At 43.0% G+C, this 19,209-nt stretch overlaps 1 protein-coding gene and 1 long non-coding RNA gene across 2 annotated transcripts in view; one reads left to right on the top strand and one right to left on the bottom strand.

Moving 5' to 3' along the window:
- LOC138428380 (uncharacterized) overlaps nucleotides 1-11,648 on the top strand; it is a 72,539-nt gene extending 60,891 nt beyond the window's left edge. The window contains exon 7 of the long non-coding RNA XR_011252425.1: nucleotides 10,145-11,648. This is a non-coding gene — a long non-coding RNA (uncharacterized lncRNA). The remainder of the gene's footprint in view (nucleotides 1-10,144) is intronic.
- The window catches only part of SLC14A2 (solute carrier family 14 member 2), a 495,750-nt gene that overhangs the window by 215,156 nt on the left and 261,385 nt on the right, over nucleotides 1-19,209 (bottom strand). The gene's annotated exons all lie outside the window — the stretch shown is intronic.

Genomic DNA, 19,209 nt, shown 5'->3' with positions numbered 1-19,209 from the left:
GTTCAGCATTCACAGACTCCTGACCCACAACTGTGAGAGAATATGTTTGCTGTTTACAGTTGTTAAGTGTTGGGGTAATACAACCATAGATAACTAATACAAACCACATAGTTTTTAGTGGTTGTTTAGTATTCTAGTGTAAAGTTTACTTAATCTTTATTGCAGCACATTTGGTTATTTTATTTTATTTATTTTGCTATTATAAATGAATCTGCAATGAGTGTCATTGGAGCTAAATTTTGGTATATACCATTCTTCCCTGAGGATAAGTTCCTTGAAGTGGAATAGCTGGATTTCAAAGGATTTGCATCTTTTAAAGCTTTTAAGATGTTATTCCCAATTGCTTGCTGGTAGGATTGTACCCATTTATGCTCCTGTTGGCTGTAGCTTGAAGTGGCTGCTGGCTCATACCAAAGGATTTACATTTCTGAAGCATATTTTTAGTTAATTTCAACCACTATGTCTTGAGCTATGTCTCTACGGGAACCAGCTGGAAACAAAACCCAAACCAAGTACAAAAACCGAAGAATGAAGACTAAGATTGAATATTTGAAACAGCTAGATAATTTGATCCTAAACAGTTTATTCAAAGTATCATTGATTTGAAATCACTCAGATAAATTCAACCATCCTCAAATAGTTAGTATTATTTTTCAGTGAGCTCTGAAGTTCTGAAAATGTAATAATGCTCATCTTCCCAAGAACTTTGAGATAGAAACAATACTGGCTGAAGTCAATGTAACGATGGGCTACTTAAAAAGTCTTAGCTTATTTCAGTCACACAAAGGGTTGTCAGTAAACTCAACTTTTTAAGTTACCACACGAGATGAACTGAATTCAAAAGGCATATTTTTTGGAAGCGTTTGCATGCATATATACCACCACTGTTTCCAAATTGCAACTTCACTGTTGGGGGAGAATAAATATTTTAATGAATGCTATATATTTTAAGAGGCTCTGAACCCTGTGGTTGGTTTAAGCTAAGGGTGCAATTTCAGGCATCTAAATAAGTAAATAAATGAGGAAGAAAATCCATGTTAATTGCGGTAATTTGCGGTACTTTCAAATTCTTAATTAAGAAATAAAATAGGATTCATTATCCATGCCCACTGTAGATGGCATGCATAGATCACCATTATGACCAAACACAAGACCTAAAGTTATTGCCATAAATGAAATAACAGAGGGAAACCACTGGTGCATTTTTGATGGAAGTGTTCAAGTACAAAGAGGAAAGAGAGAGCACTACACAAAATGCTGTCTTCCATACATGCCCTTAAGTCTGACCTGGGGTTTGCATTATCCCAAAGCATCTCCCCTAAACCTGGAGTCCTCTCTTTCCCTCCTACCTCCGGCATATGTTCTTCCTTCAGCCTCACACAGAACTTCTCTGAGCCTGTATGGCAGGCCTGCTAGTGTCATCTTTCCCCCAATTATCTGCCCAGATTGTTTGTGTGCCTAGACTTCAGGTCCCTGCCTGCCTCATTCTACAAAGGTGGGAAGAAGAGAAGAACTTTCCTTGTACTTGGAGGCCTTCTGACTCATGCTGCCTTTTGATAATTAAGCATTAAATTAAACCAAGGAGAACATACCGTTTATCACACAGAAATCACTTTTCTGACGCAAATGCTTAGTTGGACAGGATACCAGCCATAAACTGGGACTGTTCCAGACAAACCAGGATGCTCGGTGCTTGCAGTGAAAACATGCCCCAAGGGTAGTGTGGGGGTGGACAGGATAGGTAGGTTTTCAGGCAGATAAAAGGGAGTTCTGCTTTGGTGATGTGGATTGTAAGGGTAGTTTCAATGGACCTCTTGAAAAAAGAGCGTTGATACTCTTGGCTGTGGGAAGAGATGGCTGGTCATTGTGTTTCTGTTAGGAATACTATTATAGGCTGTGGGTACGCCTCTTTCAGATCCTCTGTCTCCAGCTGCCTACTCATCTTCATCCTGCAGGCTGCCATGGACACTCCATAGGCAGTTGGCATGACTGTTGACTCTACAGCTCAACAACTGCAGTCAGCTTAGCAGTGGGAAGGGTGCAGAGCATGAGCAAGCTGGAGGAGTTTGAATGACGCAAGACAGGATGAAAAGAAAGGGAAACATCCAATGAAGATCTCCAAAAGGAAGGAGGCATGTTGTCAGGGACAAAACACTGAAGTATTTTGAGAAAGTAAGACAGTTTGGGGTTTTACCTGTAGACCCAAGGAAAATCAGAAATTAGATGGGGAGCTTGGAATTAACATGTACACACTGCTTTATTTAAAATAGATAACCAACAAGGGCATACTGTATAGCACAGGGGACTCGACTCAATATTCTGTAATAACCTAAGTGGGGAAAAGAATCTGAAAAGGGATAGATACATGTATATGCATAACTGAATCACTTTACATCTGAAACTAACACAGCACTTGAATACAATAATCAGCTATATTCCAGTATAAAGCAAAAATTAAAAAGAAAATTAACACATATATTTCTCAAATGTCGATTATATTCCAAACAAAAAGACATTAGAACAGTCTAAAACAGACCTTTTTATTCAAAGGGGACTTAGGAAGTAGATTCCTTCATAGTCAACATCTCCTCTTTTCTGGAAGGAAAACCAGAGAAAAACCTGGACTCGGATAGCTCTAAGCAATAAAACAGTCTGGCCTTTTCTCAAATCTCACCAATGCTGAAGACTGCCATGGAATTCACCAGGGCTGAATGAGTGGTCGTATCCCACGGTATTTCATTTCTCAAAGACTCCTTCCTCCCTGGCTTTATCCAGATGGAGACCAGACCATTGCAGGACTCAAGTGCCCACTGATGTGGGAAAGGTGACGATTATCCCCCATTCTTTACCAAATGGAATCATTATACCTTTAGTTTTCTGATGATGTATGGTTAAAAAAAAGAGATGGAATTTTTCTAATTTCAGAAGTAAGCCATGGAGAAACAAATTCAAAATGTATCCATAATAACTGAGGCTAGTTATTAGACTAGAAAGAAAGAAAACCACTATATAAAGTGGCCTGTAAAATTCATTGTTTAATTGTGCTAGGTACTCTGATTTTGCTTAGTACTGAGAACAGGATGCTAAGAAGATATAATAAAAGATGGATGAAAATGAGCAGGAGATTTCTGAACCATGAGAAACACCCTGGGAGATGTGCCTTGTTATGCTGTTTCAAGAACAAACCAGGAGAATTAGTCGTTGAAGTTCTTTCAAAGAGAGACCTTAAATGCAGTTATCTCTCAACAATTACATTTGAGACTATTCATTCTTTTATTTGTTCATTTCACTTAACAAGGCTTTATGGAGCATCTTTTTTTCCCCACGTACAGTATTGGGCGCTGAAGAATCAAGGAGAACAAGACAGGGATGTACAGTCTTATAGGGATTTTACTCTGAAGACAGCAGTGTTTAAGGCATCCCTGCCCACTTCATTCTGAATTCATTCCAAAACAAAAGAAGAAGGAAAAATAGAAATGCAAATTTCACTTTGTTGAGGAAGGGCTGCCAAATAAAATTCCAAGCTGGGGCAAGTGGATGTTGAAAGATGTCTGTTACCAAAGACCTTACTTAAAGGGGTTAGCAGAGCAAAATTTCATCCAGCAGGGCAGAACCAATGTCATCTTTCGAGGAGCAACTGGTCTACAGTGAGTAGGCTTTCTATAAGAGCATCCCTGGACCCTGTGTGGCTCCACTGAGAAGCAAGGGGAGAGTTATAAATAAGAAAACACCTAGGCATGGCATCTCTGTACAAAACAGTCTGTTGGAAAAGCATATTGTAGAAGATAGGCTTAATAATGATCAGTCTTGCAGCTGTCAATCTGTTAGTTCTTCTGGGAAGAAGTAAAGGCTAAGTCAACACATGCATATATGCATATACACAACCTTCTGTATCATAAGGTGCATCCCTATAAATGAGAGAGACTCTTTGCTAGATGGTACCATAGGCTAGGCCCTGCCCCATAAACTTTATGCAAACAGCTGGTTAAGAAAGAGCTCATCTCAGTCAAATGTGAGTCAGAATAGAAAAGAAACCAATCAGAAGAGCTCTACAAAGATACTGTAAGAAAAGAAGGTAACAATTAGAGAAAACAAATAGGCAAAGAAAACATACAAAATTGTGTTGCCATAGAGCTAAAGGAAATTGTGACAAACAAATGAGCATAAGCAAACAAAACAATTTTTCAAAAAAAAATCCTCAATGAAAAATATCACTTATATAAAATAAGAGCTCAAGGAAGAAGTGTCAAGACAATTGCAGGACAAAAAATGAGCTAAAAGAGCTCAGGAAAGAAGTGAAAGAGAAACATAAAGTCATCACAAAAATTAGGGAGCCAGCAAAAAGTAAAGAGACACCACTCAAAATACAGAAGTAGGCTTAAGAACATGACTGACAAAGTTAGCAAAACAAAATGGAAATGCATAGTTAAAAAGGATCAGAAAGGAACCTGATAGCTATGGAAGATGAAAGAGATAATAGACCTATTAGTATGCATAAATGGACAAAACCTTACTTGTTTATATAAGTGATCATCTGAATGAAATAAACGTAGAATAGAAAATGTATTTAGAGAAATAGAATCACAAAACATTTTCAGGAAATAAGATATTTAAATCTACACACAATCAAAACCAAACCAAGCTAAACTAAACAAGCCAAACAAAACCCCAAACATAAACTATCTCAGGAAAAGTTGATATAAAAATAATAGCATAAAAGGAAAAGGCTCTTTCACCATCCAAACAAAGAACTAAAACCAACAAAACAGAGCAAAACCCAAACCAAGATTTCTCTCCTAAGAAGGGGAAATTAAGTTGGTTTCACAGCAACACGTCATGCTAGAGACAGTGGAACATGCTTACTATAACCTCATTAAGAATTAAATAAAAAACATGAAAAAAATCTATGGTCAAACTTTTCCTCAAATATAAATGCTGCACCAAACATCTAATAACCCAGAAAATGTGGTTACCAGGATCTTGTCTGGAGTAAACTTTAAGATGAACTTTAACCAAATAGTAGTGGAATAATGGAAAAAACTACAGTCCTTGTGCCATAGTTTTTAAAAATTAAGGATTAAGAAAAAATCCTGTGGCAATTATGATTACATAAAATCATGCAAATTTTAATGAACTCTACTAACATGAAAACCATGGAAACTAACAAAATTCAGAAGGTGAGGGGAGTGACAAGTTGGGAGGTAACTCAGGGCCAAAAGTTACCACTTAGGGCTAATGAATCATGTAAAAACCTGTATTTAAAATTATGAGATATTAGATCAGCAGGACTAACAGCATCAACATCACCATTACCATCATCAACTAAAATTGGGTAGAATAGAAAAATGAGAAGTGGGAGAAATATGTAAGTTTCATCATCTTGCAGACGTGACAGATAACAGCTATGAAGAATATATATGATTAAGGATATTATATTTAGTATTATAAAGTGAAAGTCACTCAGTTGTGTCCAACTCCTTCCAACCCCATGGACTATACAGTCCATGGAATTCTCCAGGCCAGAATACTGGAGTGGGTAACCTTTCCCTTCTCCAGGGGATCTTCCCAACCCAGGGATCGAACCCAGGTCTCCCGCATTGATTCTTGACCAGCCGAGCCACAAGGGAAACCGAGGATTATAAAGATAATCACTTAAATAATGAAAAATATCAAGACTTTCTGTCTATAACTATAAACCTACATGTAAATCAAATTTAAAAACAAAGCAAAACACAGATGATATGGGAAGATAAAAGCAGAAAGCATATAATGTTACAACTAAGTCCAAGCCTCCTATCAAATAAAAAAATATAAAAGTAAAAATGTATCAGTCCAAAGATATAGATTCTTAACTTAAATTGCAAAGCAAAAAGAAAATTGTATGTATGATGTTAGCTATGGGTTTGTTGTAAATGGCCTTTATTATGCTGAGGTATGTTGCTATATACCATATTGACGAGAATTTTTATCATGAACAGATGTTGAATTTTGTCAAATACTTTTTGTCTATTGAGATGATCATGTGATTTTTATCCTTCTTTTTGTCAATGTGGTGTATCACATTGATTTGTGAATATTGAACTATCCTGTCATCCCTGGTGTAAATCCAGCTTGATCATGATGTATGATCCTTTTTATATATTGTTGGATTCAGTTTGTTAATATTTTGCTGAGGATTTTTGAATCTATATTCAACAAAATATTGATTTGTAGATTTTTTTGGTATTGTTTTTGTCTGGCTTGATATCAAGGTGATGGTAGCCTCACAGAATAAATTTGGGAGTGTTCCATCCTCTTCAATTTTTTTGGAATAGTTTGAGGAAAAATAGGTAATTACTCTTCTTTATATGTGTGGTAGAATTCCTCTGTGAAACCAGCTGGTATTGGACTTTTGTTTGCTGAGATTTAAAAAAAAATTATAAACTGAATTTCACTGCCACTGATTTGTCTGTTAAAATTGTCTCTTACTTCTTGGTTCAGTCTTGGCAGACTGTATGTTTCTAGAAGTCTGTCCATTTTTTCTCCATTGTCCACTTCGTTGGCATAAAACTGTTTGTAGCATTCTCTTATGATGTTTTTTTATTGTTTTATCTCTACTGTCATTTCTTATTTTATTTATTTGGGTCCTTTCCCTCTCTCTTTTCTTCTTAGAGAAGCTGGCTAAAGTTTTTTTTTTTTTTTATCAATTTTATCTTTTTAGCCCAGGTCTCATTGATCTTTTCTGTTTTTTTCTCTATTTCCTCTCTGATTATTATTTCCTTTCTTCTGCTGACTTTGGGCTTTACTTTTTTTTTTTTTTGTAATTTCCTCAGGTGGCAGGTTAGGTTGTTTATTTGAGATTTTCTTCTTGAGGAAGGCCTTTATCACTATGAATATCTATGTTAGAACTGCTTTTGCTATATCTCCTGTTGAAGAAGCTGAAGTTAAATGGCTCTATGAAGACCTACAAGACCTTCAAGAACTAACACCCAAAAAAAGATGTCCTTTTCACCATAGGGGATGGGAATGCAAAAGTAGGAAGTCAACAGATACCTGGAGTAACAGGCAAGTTTGGCCCTGAAGTACAAAATGAAGCAGGGCAAAGGCTAACAGAGTTTTGTCAAGAGAAAGCACTGGTCATAGCAAACACCCTCTTCCAACAACAAGAGATGACTCTACACATGAACATCACCAGATGATCAATACCAAAATCAGATGGATTATATTCTTTGCAGCTGAAGATGAAGAAGCTCTATACAGTCAGCAAAAATAAGACCGGGAACAGACTGTGGCTCGGATCATGAACTCCTTATTGCCAAATTCAGTCTTATATTGAAGAAAGTAGGGAAAACCAGTATGTCTTAAATCAAATCCCTTATAATTATATAGTGGAAGTGACAAATAGATTCAAGGGATTAGATATGATAGACAAAGAGTGCCTGACGAACTATGGATGGAGATTTGTAACATTGTACAGGAGGCGGTGACCAAACCATCCCCAAGAAAAAGAAATGCAAAAAGGCAAAGTGGTTGTCTGAGGAGGCTTACAAATAGCTGAGAAAGAAGAAAAGCGAAAGGCAAAAGAGCAAAGGAAAGATACACCCATCTGAATGCAGAATTCCAAAGAGTAACAAGGAGAGATAAGAAAGGCTTCCTAAGTGAACAATGCAAAGAAAAAGAGAAAAACAATAGAATGGGAAGACTAGCGATCTCTTCAAGAAAATTAGAGACACCAAGGGAACATTTCATGCAAAGATGGGCACAATAAAGGACAGAAATGGTATGGTCCTAAAAGAAGCAGATGATACTAAAAGTGGCAAGAATACACAGAAGAATTATACAAAAAAAGACCTTCATGACCCAGATAACCACGATGGTGTGATCACTAACCTAGAGCCAGAGATGTTCGACTGAGAAGTCAAGTGGGCCTTAGAAAGCATCACTATGAACAAAGCTAGTGGAGGTGATGAATTCCAGCTGAGCTGTTTCAAAGATGATGCTGTTAAAGTGCTGCACTCAATATGCCAGCAAATTTGGAAAACTCAGCAGTGACCACAGGACTGGAAAAGTCAATTTTCATTCCAGTCACAAATAAGGGCAATGCCAAAGAATGTTCAAACTACTGCACGAATGCACTCATTTCACATGCTAGTAAAGTAATACTCAAAATTCTCCAAGCTAAGCTTCAACAGTATGTGAACCAAGAACTTCCAGATGTTCAAGCTGGATTTTTAAAAGCCAGAGGACCCAGAAATTAAATTGCCAGTATTGAATATATTCTACCACTCCCTTCTGGCCTGCGATGTTTCTGCAGAGAAATCAGCTGATAGTTTTCTGTGAATTTCCTTGTATGTAACTCTTTATTATTTTTTTTCCTTGATGCTTTCAGAATTCTCTCTTTTTCTTTAACACATTTTAATTATGATGTGTCTTGTTGTGAGTCTGTTTGAGTTCTTCTTATTTGGGACCCTCTATGCTTCCTGTACCTGGATATCTGTTTCCTTCTTCAGGTTTGGGAAGTTTTCAGTCATAATTTCCTCAAATACATTTTTGATCCCTCTCTTCTTTCTGGGACCCGTATAGTATGAATGTTTGCATGCTTAATCTTATTCCAGAGATCTTGTATTGTTTCCATTTTTTAAATTTCACTTTTATTATTGTTCTCATTGGGTAGTTTCCATTATTCTATCTTCCAGATCACTTATTCCTTCCTCAGTGTCAGTTAGTTGCTATTCATTCTTGCTAGTGTTTTCTTTTTAATTTCACTCACTGAATTTTTCATTTCTGATTGTTTTCTTTTTAAAATATTTTCAAGCTTCTTATTACACCTTTTTTTTAAAAAAAAAAAAACATTTTCATCTATTATTTTCCACAATTTGGTTAACATTTTTTTTTAAATTTCTAATGCTTTGAGTTCTTTATGTGCTAAATTGTTTATTTCTGTTTTATTATTTATTTGGGGGGGTTTCTCTTGCTCTTTCAATGAGGGGAGTTTCTCTCCCTTTTCAATTTGCTTTAACTCTCTCTGCCTCTATGAATTCAGGTGAAACTGTTACCCATTGTGGTCTTGAATGGTTGAACATCCCTCTACAGACTGTGTGTGCCCAGTGCGTTTGGTGGGAGGGCTGGATTTTACACGAGGCAAGTGATACCTTCCCTCAGGGAGAACTGGCAGCTGTTCCTTTGGTGGGGGCGGGTGCGACTGGAGGTGGAGGGACTGGAGCTGGAGCCTGGAGTGAGGCAGGGTTTCTCCTCCGCTCAGTGGCCATTACTACCCTACCAGGGGTGGGATCCGATCCCCACCTGACTTTGTTTCCTGAAGTTCCTGTTTTCCCCTCTCTCGGGACCAGGACCCTGGACCCAGAGTGAAGCAGTGCTGAAGCTCAGGGGCTCAGGCAGGCTCTCCGCGTGTGTCAGCCGCAGCCGGAGGGCCAAGCTTCCCCGGTGGGCTTCCTGCGGAGGTGCCCACAGTTGTTTCTCACGCTATGCTCAGAAGCAGCCTTGGGAGCCTCAGGTGCAAGTCCCCACTGTCCCTCACGGCGGATAAACTGTCCCCAGCTTCTGCTGCCCACGCCCTGTTGTAGAGAGGCATCACGATTCGCGCGCTGATTACCCTGAAAATCTATACCGTCTGCACGAATCGTGGTTGAGGAACGGCTGCCAGGGTTCCGGGCTGCTTCTAAAGCACTGCCTAAGCAAGCACCCGATGGCTACCGCCACCGCAGCCGGGCTCGGTCCTAGGACTAGGTCGCCTCTGTGCCCCTGGCCAAGTCTTCTCTTTGGTCGTGGCTGCCCCACATTCAGAGCTGTGCGGTGACACAGAGTGAGGGGGTGAGTGTCTGCTCGACTCAGGCTGGGGCGCATGTGCAGGCAGTTATCCGTGGGACCGCCCAGCAGCCACTAGGACAGACTTCAGTTAGAGAATGCTTTGAGTCACATCTTGGGACTATCTATCCTTTCCAACTCCTTATATTTGTACAAATAGCTGCAAAATAAAAACCTGGCAGGGTGTCTGTCCTGTTCCCCATAACACACTGCATAAAGGTCAAGTTCCTCTGTGCTCTGGACCCTGCCTAGGTCTCCAGCCTTCTCCCACTCTTCCCATATTCAGAGACATCCTGCAACTGGGAGTTCTCTTTTTCACACCTCCTTGCTTTTGTTTCAGCAACAGCATCTTCAGCATCAGACTGATGCCGAAGCTGAAACTCCAATACTTTGGCCACCTGAGGTGAAGAGCTGACTCATTTGAAAAGAGCCTGATGCTGGGAAAGATTGAAGGCTGGAGGAGGCGAGGACAGAGGATGAGATGGTTGGATGGCATCACCGACTCAGTGGACATGAGTTTGAGTAAGCTCTGGGTGTTGATGATGGACAGGGAGGCCTGGCGTGCTGCAGTCCATGGGGTCGCCGAGTCGGACATGACTGAGCGACTGAACTGACTGACTGACTGCCTTTATTTCAGCCCGTACTGTTTCCTCTCTCTGAATGCTCTTTACTCTATCTGGTGCAGACAGAGGTAAACTTTAACACTTCATAATCATGCCGCTTTTCCGGGAAGCATTCTTTGCCTTCAAACCCTGCCAGGCGCAGGACATAGCACACAACCTAAACCTTCTGTCACTAATCCAGTTTCTTTAGCATTGAGGCAACTGAGGTATCTTTACCCCATATCATCCCTCATTCTTCATATGCAACTAGTTATTAAGTCCTGCTGTCTCTTTCTTATTTTCCATTCCCTCTGTGTAGCACCCAGCCATCACCTCGTGCACTCCTGAGCCTCTCTTCTCTGAGTATTTTGCCGCCAGCCCACTCCTCCTGTTAATTCAGCATTCGGCGCCTGCACCTATCTTCCTAAAGCATCACTGGGTCAATCCAGCCCCTTTGCTCCAAGGTCTCCAGTAGATTTCCTCTCCTTTACAACTGATTCCCTCAACTGATGTCAAGACTTTTCTGAGACTGGATATGACATCTTTCCCAGCACAGTTGTCCATCACTCCCGTCTCATGCATTGTTTTAGTCACACCAAAAACACCTCCCAGCTTGCCATGTACACATGCTATCACATGATGCTCACATGCATCTTAATCATCTTCCTCATGGTCTTGCTTTCCCCTTTCTCTGCTTATTTATCCAAATCCAGCTTCCAGAGCAACTGTAAGGGCAGCTCTCCCTGGTGCACTAGCCCGTGATCTCTACTCTGATATTTATCACCAATGCCCAGCTTGGCTTTATCATAATTCATGCTACGAATTGCATTTATTTGGACAAGTTTATCTCGTATGATAGACAGTAAGCCTCAGGGATACTATCTTGGGCTTCTTCTACATGTCCTTGGCATCTTTCAAGGGACCAAGAATATAATAGGTACTCAGCAAGCATATACACTTTTTAAAAAATATAGCATCTGAAGATGCCAGCTCACCTGAGCTTTAAACAGTCTTCTTCACTGTCCCCCTCTCTTGCAGGATTATGGTGACCCAATTTCTAACTGTCATTTCCTAATTATTCACCTAGCCTAATTAATTACAATAGAGTTGCTTAATATTTTAAGAACTTCTTCCCTAGCCATCATCTCGGTGGACCCCCCACATGATGCTGTATGCAAGACGGAGACTGTTAGCTCACTTGCAAACAAAGAAATAAAGTTGATACATCACTGGTGCAAGCGGGGCTAGGCTTCTGGTTTTTGTTTCCAGTGTGATATTCTATATATAGAGAAAGCTGTGTCTCTACCTCAAGTTTCTAGAACTTCTCTCTGGAAGTCTAAGAATGTATTTTTAAAACATTGATTTTTGTTAAAATGTCTTCTTATTTTGCTTTTGATTTCTCCTGCCTTGTGAGGATACCCCTCTCCGCCCCCCCCCCCCCCCACCGATGGTACGCATTCTTTTTCTCTCCTGAATGATGGCCTCACTCCATCCCCTTTGGTTTTCTTTGCCTGAGTTTCCACTTAGCCCTGCCACCCCCTGGAGAACCATTCTGGCTTAATGCCTCCTGCATCTTTTCAAATTGTTCTTGTTCCTCAGCTTGGGATTTCCTGCAGGGCTGGCCTTCTCAGCTAATGAAGAGTCTCTAGCTGAAGGCACTGTCCCTGACCAGCTTTCCCAATCCTGCTGGGAGGTGGGGGTGGTGGCTGGTATGAGAGTCAGCACCAGTCCTACCTTGATACTCTGGGATTGCAGGCAGGAGGCTCTGTGCCTGCAGTTCTGTGAGCCCTGGAACTTGTAGGTACCTGGTTTGGTTCTGAATGACCCCGCTCTTCCATCCCACTCCCACCCCCCCTCCCACTGTATCTTTGAAATCCTCCACTTTATCTTTTTCCTAGAGTTTATTCAAACTGCATTTTTACTTTTTCTAAATTGTTCAACGGTGTCACTTTATCATTTGTGAGGGTGGAGTGGAAGAGCAGTAATAATGCCCTAGACTAATTGAGTAGAAGTGACCCTTTATTATGTATTTGAGAGATGCTGGGGTCATCCCTCAACATAATTGCCCATTAAAAAAATAGGTGGGTTTTAAGTTGTCACAATCCTAGTGGCAGATATCTATTATTTCTCTTCCCTCTTCTATCAGCCATAAAGGGGAACCGGTAACTAGCTTGGCTGCATCGTGGAACCTTATCTCCTTGGCTATCAGATTGGCCCAAGAGATGCCCATGTGACCCAAACTAGGCCAGCCAGAACCCTTCCCTAGGAATTTCCAAGCAGAGCTGGACAGAGGAAGCCAACTTTCCCCCCTGGCTATTGAACTGTCAGGATATGAAGCTGTAGGGGCTGATGCCAAATCCTCAACAATAGCCACTTTGAGGAAATGACATAACACCCGCAGAGAAGTGTAAATAGAGATAGAACCTCGTTATTCATGAAGCCAGCTCCCACCGGTGTTTTTTCTGGAGTTGGCTACATGAGCCTGTAAATCAACTTTTACTCAAGCCAGTTTAATTTGTTAATTGCAATCAAGAGAGTCCTGCTAATATAACCCCTTCTGTCTGTAACTTGTCTCATCATAGGTCCCAGATGCCTTTGCTTGGTTGCTCAGCTGCCCAAGACCAGGTGTCTTCACAAAGCAGCACTGCAGTCTCCTAGGGGGTTGATTCCTGTTGGCTTATGAATCTAAAAAGTCCTGCCTGCATGGCCAGTATCCCATTATTGGTAGATAAGGCATAAAATGCGTGTGCCCTTGCAAGAATGAGAGCTCCACGAGGCAGGGAATTCTGCCTCCTTTGTTCGCTGATGTGCCCTTCTGTCTCCACAGGGTTAGGCATGCAGTGGTATGCTCGATGGATGTTTGTTGACTGAAAGAACCAGGGAATGTGGCCGTGCATTGGTTCACAGGATCACACAGAGGGCTGGGCTGCCACTCTTTCTCCCCAGACATCTTCCATCACTGCCCGCTGCATCTGAATTTAACCCTCTCCTCAGTGAAGCCTCAACCTTCCTGTCTAGTTTCATCTCTTATACTCCCCAGCTTGCTCAAAATAGGAGCTAAGTTACTCCAATCTCAGCCTGTTTCTGCAGCCTCTGTGCCTTTGCCTGGGTAATTCCATCCCTCTGGAGGTCACCTTCTGTTTGACTTCACAATCTCATGTTTGGAACTCATGCCTTGAGGCCTGGCTCAGATAGAACTCCTGCCATGTGGCAGGCCTGTCATGCCCATTCAGAAAGTGGCATGCTCTGGGGATGCCTCATAGTGCATCTTTCAGCCTTCATCCCTGACAACTCATATTAATAAGAGCCACTGATGAACACACCATCCTCCCCCCAGTAGACACCAGACCCCTGAGTGCAGCTCTGCTGTCTCCCTTTGTCATTGTCCAACATCTTTTTTTTCTGTCCCCTCTTCACCCCCAACCACCACCCCACTTTCCTATTAACTAAGTTCTAGTGGCACCCCACTCCAGTACTCTTGCCTGGAAAATCCTATGGCTGGAGGAGCCTGGTAGGCTGCAGTCCATGGGGTCGCTAAGAGTCAGACACAACTGAGCGACTTCACTTTCTCTTTTCACTTTCATGCATTGGAGAAGGAAATGGCAACCCACTCCAGTATTCTAGCCTAGAGAGTCCCAGGGATGGGGGAACCTGGTGGGCTGCTGTCTATGGGGTCGCACAGAGTCAGACACAACTGAAGTGACATAGCAGCAATAGCAGCAGCATGGATGTGAGGGTTGGATGGTGAAGAAAGATGAGCACCAAAGAATTGATGCTTTTGAACTGTGGTGTTGGAGAAGACTCTTGAGAGTTCCTTGGACTGCAAGGAGGTCCAACCAGTCCATCCTAAAGAAGATCAGTCCTGGTGTTCATTGGAAGGACTGATGCTGAAACTGGAACTCCAATACTTTGGCCACCTGATGTGAAGAACTGACTCATTGGAAAATACCCTGATCCTGGGAGGGATTGGGGGCAGGAGGAGAAGGGGACGACAGAGGATGAGATGGCATCACTGACTCAATGGACATGAGTTTGGGTGAACTCCGGGAGTTGGTGATGGACAGGGAGGCCTGGCGTGCTGCAATTCATGGGGTCGCAAAGAGTCAGACATGACTGAGCGAATGAACTGAACTGAACTGAACTGACTGAAGTTCTAGCACAGTCTCAGGCAAAAATGGAGGCCAGTGAATATTATCATACATAAATAAGTCTGTGCACCTTGGTGCAAACCAGTAAGCTCTGGCCTTCCTGGAACAAGCACGTGAAATCAGGCTGCAGGGCTCATGTACAGAATGGGGCTAAAAAGTGACAGACTTTATCATGGCATGGGTGACAACATGCACAGCTAATGGGAAGTTCTGGCTCATGATGAAGGGCTCAATAAGTGCTAGTCATTCTTCTTGCTGATAGATCTCAGGTATCTAGAAAGCTGGGAGAATGCTCTTCTTCCCATTTCCTATCCAATCGAGGTCTCTGATATCTACAATCTGACATTAATTTCCACTTCCTGCCTTCCCACACATCTACCTGCCTCGAGGGTGCCCTCTGAAAGGCTGCTTCTCAGTTAGCCAAGCACCCAGCTTCTCCCCTGTGGGAGTCCACCCCTTGTCTTGGTTCCTTCACTTTCTGGGCCAGAGGAAGTGTGAAGGGCAAGGGCAAATGAGGTCCACCGTGGAAGCTCTACCAGTCACTTCCCCTGCCTGGGCCTGGGAGAGATGGGACAAAACCAGAATGCAAAGCAACCTGGCGACTTGCATTAAATTCCTTTCACGACCTGAGCTGGCAACAATGAGGCCCAAGGAGGAAGTGCAGCAGGTTTGGGGGCTTTCTCCTATTTTCCCCTCCTCACATATATACAGTTGGCTCTGGGGCCTCCACTCCTCTCGCTAAACCCCAAACAACTCCCAAGGCTAATGATGTGATGGTGGTCTGAGACAGAGCTCGCTCTCTTCTTTTCTTTTTGTGTCTGAGGTTCTCTCTCGGTCTTTGTCTCTCCCCCAACTGTCTTACTCTACGAATCTGTATTTTTTTTTGCTCTCTAGCTCATATGTCTGTGATCCTAGTTCTTGCTTTTCTGTTGGTTCTCTTGCTCTCCCTTCATTGTCTGTTTCTGCCCATCTCCCTCATCCTGACTCTTCTGTCTGCCTCCCCACATGCATCTCAGCTTTCCAGCTCTCCTCCCTGCCACAATGCTGCAGTGGTGAGAAGGGGCCCATCGATCTGTCAGAGATAGGTTCTGCCAACCTCGACTACCTCTCTCCCGCTGCTGGCAATTATCTGGAGGTTGGCACAGGGCCCGGAAACTGCCGCGCACCGCCCCACGGCTCAGGACCTGCTCCTCCACGCCAGCCCCCTTGGTGGACTGCTTGGTGCCGTGCCCAGGATGTGACAACCTGCAAAGGTCACACACACACTCCAAAGAAGATGGACCGCTCTACGAGGCGAATTGACATTGGGCAGATTTGCAAATGTCCCTCCAGACTTTCCAGCCTTTCACACTGGTGAGAAATGAGCAGCTGAAATAGAAATTGTAAGTTGCACAGAGTACCTCCACCACGTGCGTGCACACACACACAGACACACAATCCTACCTTAACATACGATCAAGTTTTTAATTTCTTTCTTTTTTTAAAAAGTAGAATTTTAATCTGCCTGGTTTGAAATACTAGCTAATTCACCCACATGACCTCACTGGAAGCTGACAGTGTTTGGTACCCCCAGGCTGGGAGTGGCCTTGCAGTGATAGGATGCCGTGGAGTTCTGTAAACTCCATCACGGGGATGACCCCCGTTTCCCTGAGAAGCCAGTGGGATTTCAGAGTTGACAAGGACTGGGGAGGATCTTTTAGGCCAAGTCCCTCATTTTGGAGCTGGGAAATTTGAGTTCGGTGCGACTGAGGAAGATACCCAAAGTCAGCCAACTAGTAGGGAGAAAAGGCCAGATAGGAATTCAGGTTTTCTGGCTCTAGATAAGGCCCCACGTTACTTTTCACCCCATATCCCTGCTGGGGAGCCTTGGTACTTATTGCCCTTTAATGAGGGAACTTACCCTCCAGAAAGACAAATGATTCTGCCCAGGTCACTCAGTTATTAGGTGTTCGAATTCTAATGTCTTCTGGTATTCTCATTTATTTAAAAATACGTTCTCCCAATCAGTCAGATAACCTTATGAAGCATCCCAGTTATCAGAGCTATTGAGTAAAGGCCAGGCAGAGCTCGTATCTTGGGCTGCTTGAGCCTGCTCAACTCTGCTCAGCTCAGCTGGTTCTGGGCACGGATACACCTTTCATCAAATCTAAAGCAAAGTCCTGTCATAGAGAGCTTACTCTGTTCAATGAGCCTTTCGCTGAGGGCTGGCGTGTGTCACGAGCTCACGGCAAGGCAGGCACCTCCTGCCCCGCTGTGGGCCCAGTGCGGCATTATCTCATTGGAACCTTGGTGCCTGGGGGTTAGTGGCTCATCCGCCACCAGACTCTGCCTCGCAGTGGGGGGTTACCTACACGCCCTGTGGTGCTGTCTCACTCAGCAGGTGGAAGGCCCAAGAGGAGACAGAAGTACACCAAAAAGATGACTGAAGGGCAATAGAAAGTGAAAGTGTTTGTCATTACGTCGTGTCCTACTCTTTGCGATCCCATGGACTGTAGCCTGCCAGGCTCCTCTGTCCACAGAACTTTCCAGTCCAGAATAGAATACTGGAGTGGGTAGCCATGGGCTTCTCCAGGGGATCTTCCCGACCCAGGGAATGAACCCCGGGTTGCCTGCACTACAGGCAGATTCTTTACCACCTGAGACACACAAACCCAGCTATGACCAGTTTGTGGCTCACTTTTGGGTCGAGTGTCAAGCGGCGTGTTGAACGACCTTGGTTGTTCCCCTGTGTCCTTTCGTTAATAATAAAAGCTGTCGTTTACTGAGCCTCTACAATGCACCAAACACTATGTCAGAGGCTTCATCTGAATTGTCTCCCTTAATTCTCACCATCACCCCCACGAGGTTAGGGCCATCATCGTGGTCTGCTTCCCTGAGGCTGAGGCCACCTGACTGCTGGCTGAGGGAGCTGAGTGTGGAGTTCAGTCTTTCTGAAAGGGTGCCTCACCCCTCTACCCTACTGCTCCCTAGGGTGCCCCGTTTACAGGGAACCCAGGTGAGAGAGAACCCAGCTTCACTGCAGTGAATTCATGATCTGTGGCTCACGGGAAGGAGAAGACGGCCGAGCCATCGTGCAAGCAGAGCAGATGGGGCTGTTTATTTGGAGATGTGGGAACTTCCCAGTTTCCAAGGGCATTCTGTATCACAGCACATCACAAAAGTGGGCACTTATGAGACATGATCACCATGAGGGACGTGGGAAGTTAATGCATGTTCAGCATGTTTTGTTTTAGAACGGGAGGGATAATCACAAAGATGTCAACAATAGCAGAGATCGTGTACTGAGCACGTAGGGGACAGCTGGCTATCTGCCTCATCCGTATTTCACAAAAATCTGTGAATTAGGCATTATCCCATTTTGAAAGGGAGGAAATTCAAGTCCAGTGATGTTAAAAACAAAAAAAATGCCCCACAAAAACCTCTGCAGATTTATTCACTTTGTAAGTGTAGGCGCTCAGGTGCGTGCTCAGCTGTGTCTGACTCTTCTTGACCCCGTGGACTGTAGCCCACCAGGCTCCTCTGTTCATGGGACTTCCCAGGCAAGAACACTGCAGTGGGTTGCCACTTCCTCCTCCAGGGGATCTTCCTGATCGAGAGATCAAACCCGCGTCTCCTTCATTGGCAGGCAGATTCTTTACCTCTGAGCCCCTTTAAGTGTAGGGCTGGGATTCAAATGTCAAGCTGCCTGCTTCCAAAGTTTTCCACCACACTGCTCTCAAGGAGGCACACACTACCATTTAGAAAGCTTTCCTACTAAATAATTAAAACTTCAGAACGGCCCTTGTCCTTAAAGGGATACATTTCAATTACCTGGAACAGTCACTGAGGCAGAAAAATCTCCCTGACTATATACTCTTCCTAGTCTCCACTTCAGATCGTATATCTCAGAGCCCTCAGGCTCCAGTGGACAATATATACCTGCCTGGCAGCTTCACGAGGGGGCCCTAAAACCAAGGGATTTACGGAGCCTGCTAGACAGCCTACCAGGCCCTCGCCTGCTCGGAATGGAGGATGCTGGCTGAGACTCACTGGAAACCAGGGCTGGCTCCAGCCAGTCAGCTGGCTCTAAAATTCTATGCCTTTGGTACGGAGGTTTTATTTTCTCTTTCGATGCTGTTATGGAGTACGGTTGAAGAGAAAATTCCCTACAGTTCAGCAGACTCCAGATTTATGGAGTAGTAGGAAAATATTTGCCCTGTGTTTGGGACTGCTGAAGAGGGAAAAAGAAATATCTCTTTCTCTGCATTTCTGAAAACAGAAACATTGATTTGTTTTGCTTGGGGTTTGTCACTCTTTTAATGATAGCTTGATGTTTTGGGTGATTTGAGAGGACCGAGTTTCTTGCAGGTAAGACTGGCGCCTGGGAAAATGCATGTTTGCTTCTTACATTTTCTCCTCCACCCCCTTGTATCCCTCCTGCTCCATGTTCCTTTTTTTTTTCTTATTGAATCATTTTTTTAATTGAATTATAGTTGATTTACAATGTTGTGTTTGCTTCAGGTATACAGTGAAGTGGTTCAGTTAACATACATATATCTATTTTTTCAGGTTTTTTTCCATTATAAATTATTACAATATACTGGGTATAGGTCCCTGTGCTATACAGTAGGACCTTGTCGGTTAGCTATTTTTTCTATAGCCATGTATATATCTTA

The sequence above is a fragment of the Ovis canadensis genome, chromosome 23 (assembly GCF_042477335.2).
Source record: "Ovis canadensis isolate MfBH-ARS-UI-01 breed Bighorn chromosome 23, ARS-UI_OviCan_v2, whole genome shotgun sequence".
Taxonomy (NCBI): domain Eukaryota; kingdom Metazoa; phylum Chordata; class Mammalia; order Artiodactyla; family Bovidae; genus Ovis; species Ovis canadensis.
This window is presented reverse-complemented; position numbering and strand designations above follow the sequence as displayed.